Raw genomic sequence first — 3,070 nt, forward strand, 5'->3', positions numbered from 1 at the left:
GCGACGAGTCTACTTTACTGTGAGAATTGTGAATCTATGGAATAGTCACTGCAGGAGCCGTCACAGCAGGGACAGTAGATGACTTTAAAAAAAAGGCTTAGATCATTTCCTAGAATGAAAAAATATCAGCTCCTGTGTTCAATGTGTAGATATTTTGTTTCTTCCCTTCCCTTTTCCCATCCTTTGGTTGAACTTGATGGACAGGTGTCTGTTTTCAACCGTACTATGTAACTATGTAATAGGCTAAACAAGGTGACTGTTGATTGTACTCCTCCTATGTAGCACCGTTCTGTTAATTTTTTTCCCCTTATTACTTTTTTTATTTTTCCCATGGAACTGGATGAGAATATTTCAGCAGTTCCTCCAATCCTTTATGACTTCAAGTTATCTTTGGACAATTCTCTTCACATTTACAGTGTGGAATTTCTTATTATTTTTTGTTCATGGCATTAGTCAGAAGAATCTTAACATAATCTGTAATGACGGGGTGGGAGACAGACAGGTGAGCCATAAATCTACCCGCCACTCAGTCCTGCCTACTTGCACGGCCCGTCCTAGGCGACGGCATACAACTGGGCGCCGGTCCCTACACTCAATATGTGTACGACAGACAAACAGACAAGGGTACACAGAAGCTAAGGGAAATGGGGCAGTTGCCCACGGCAACACCGTGAGCAACAGGAGTAGAGAACGAGCCGAGTCAAACCAGGAGTGTACGAGGTACCAAACGCAGAGCAGAAGCGTAGTCCGTAAGCCACGGTCCAAATGAAGCAAGGTCAATAATAATAGCAGGACCAGCAGAGCCAGGAAAGAATCACAGGCACTGGAGGAGCAGGAAATGAAGGTATAAATAGACAGAGGGCGGGAACTAGCTCCATTTGGCCAGGCTGTGATAGGTTCTCCCACTCCTCAGCCTCCCAGCCTGATTGGTAGCAGATCGAGTCACTCTAACAGACCTAGACACAGATGCAGGCTGATTAACCCCTTAATGACCGGGCCATTTTGCACGTTAATGACCAAGGATTATTTTTTGTTTTTCCACGGTCGCATTCCAAGAGTCGTAACTCTTTTTTTATTCCGTCGACATAGCCGTATAAGGGCTTGTTTTTTCCGGGACGAGTTGTATTTTGTAATTGTACCATTTTTAGATGCTTATAACATATTGATTAACTTTTATTAACTTTATTTTAGGAGAGAATTGAAAATAAGCAGCTATTCCAGCATTAATTTTCACGTTATAAATTTACGCCGTTTACTATGAAGCGTAAATAACATGTTAACTTTATTCTATGGGTCGGCACGATTACAGGGATACCAAATGTGTAAAGGTTTTATATGTTTTTTCTACGTTTGCACAATAAAAACCCTTTTAGAAAGAAATTACTTGTTTTTGCATCGCCGCATTCCAAGAGCCGTCATTTTTTTATTTTTCCGTCGATGTGGCCGTACGTGGGCTTGATTTTTGCGGGACAATGTGTAGTTTTCATTAGTACTATTTTGGGGTACATAGGACTTATAGATGAACTTTTATTTTATTTTTTATGGGGGGAATGGGAGAAAAGAGAGAATTTTGCCGTTGTTTTTTGCGTTTTCTTTGGACGCCGTTCATCCGGCGGTTTAATTAATGTGTTCATTTTATTGGTCAAGTTGTTACGATCGCGGGGATACCATATATGTGTATGTGTGATTTGTTTTGACCGTTTTATTAAATAAAACCACTTTTTGGGGCAAAAAAGTAGTTTTATTTGACTTTGACTGTAATTTTTTTTATTTTTTTTTTCACAAACTTTATTTAACGGTTTTACTTTTTTTTTTTAGTCCCACCAGGGAACTTCACTATGCGATGTGCAGATCGCATATATAATGCTTTGGTATACTTCGTATACCAAAGCATTATTGCCTGTCAGTGTAAAACTGACAGGCAACCTGTTAGGTCATGCCTCTGGCATCGCCTAACAGGCAGATGCTGAAGACAGACCTGGGGGTCTTTGTTAGACCCCCGGCTGTCATGGAAACCCGACGGCGACCCGCGATTTGTTTGCGGGGGCGCCGATCGGGTGACAGAGGGAGCTCCCCCTTCTGTCAAACACATTAAATGCCGCTGTCACTGTTGACAGCGGCATTTAATGGGTTAAACTGCCGGAATCGGCGCATGCTTCGATTCCGGCAGTTGCAGCAGGAGCCAGGCTGAGTATAACAGCCGTTCTCCTGCCGCTGATCGCGTGGGTAAACTGTCAGTACCCGCGCGATCACAGGACGGATATATCCGTCCTCCTGCGCGAACTAGCAGCTGCTGAGGACGGATATATCCGTCCTTCGGCGTTAAGGGGTTAACCAAGGGCGTCGACAAAGAAGCTGTGTCAGGCAAATCCATTACATAATCTCTACATTCCTGAGCAAAGTTGAAACAACCTTTGGGTCTTATTTTCGGTACAAATGTCTACAGGGAACTTGGCCTCAGGACATCTGGTTAAGATCTTCAAATTACCAGGAATTGAGAGCGGTCTGGAAAACCGCAAAATTGACCTTTCTACAATGAAGACATCACCATGTCTAGATTCTGTCTGACAATACTATTTATGTCATCTGGGCCAAGGAAAATCTGTCCCTCTAAAAGGATCAGAAAACATGGTTGTGGACATCCTAAGCCGGAAAAATCTAGATCGGAGGTCTTAAAGGAAGACTTTTTTTTAGGAAAATGGATCTAGTGTATGCCCATTCACGGCCACCTCTCGATTCATTCTCCGCTATTATGCAGCAGCCTACCCATCATGCAGGTCAGGGGAACCCTGTTTTTTACATAGGTGCGGAGTCCCCGAGACGGGACCTGCATCTACCAGACATTTATGGCATATCCTGTGTTGGGAATACTCCTTTATTCTGCAGCACTCTCACATTGCAGCTTCCCGCTTCTCTATGTTTATAAGGTGTCATGGCACCATGTCTTGTCTCCAAGGCAGCCAATCCTTACCATGTGATGTGACATCATTATCTTGTAAACAGACAGATAACCCCTTTTAGGTACATTGATATAACCCAATTCAACGAACACCGAAAATAACAAAAAACA

At 43.0% G+C, this 3,070-nt stretch overlaps 1 protein-coding gene across 1 annotated transcript in view; it reads right to left on the minus strand.

The window, feature by feature from the left end:
• The window catches only part of LOC142664704 (uncharacterized), a 358,460-nt gene that overhangs the window by 250,575 nt on the left and 104,815 nt on the right, over positions 1-3,070 (minus strand). The window lies entirely within an intron of this gene.

This window comes from Rhinoderma darwinii, chromosome 1 (assembly GCF_050947455.1).
Source record: "Rhinoderma darwinii isolate aRhiDar2 chromosome 1, aRhiDar2.hap1, whole genome shotgun sequence".
In the NCBI taxonomy this organism is placed as follows: domain Eukaryota; kingdom Metazoa; phylum Chordata; class Amphibia; order Anura; family Rhinodermatidae; genus Rhinoderma; species Rhinoderma darwinii.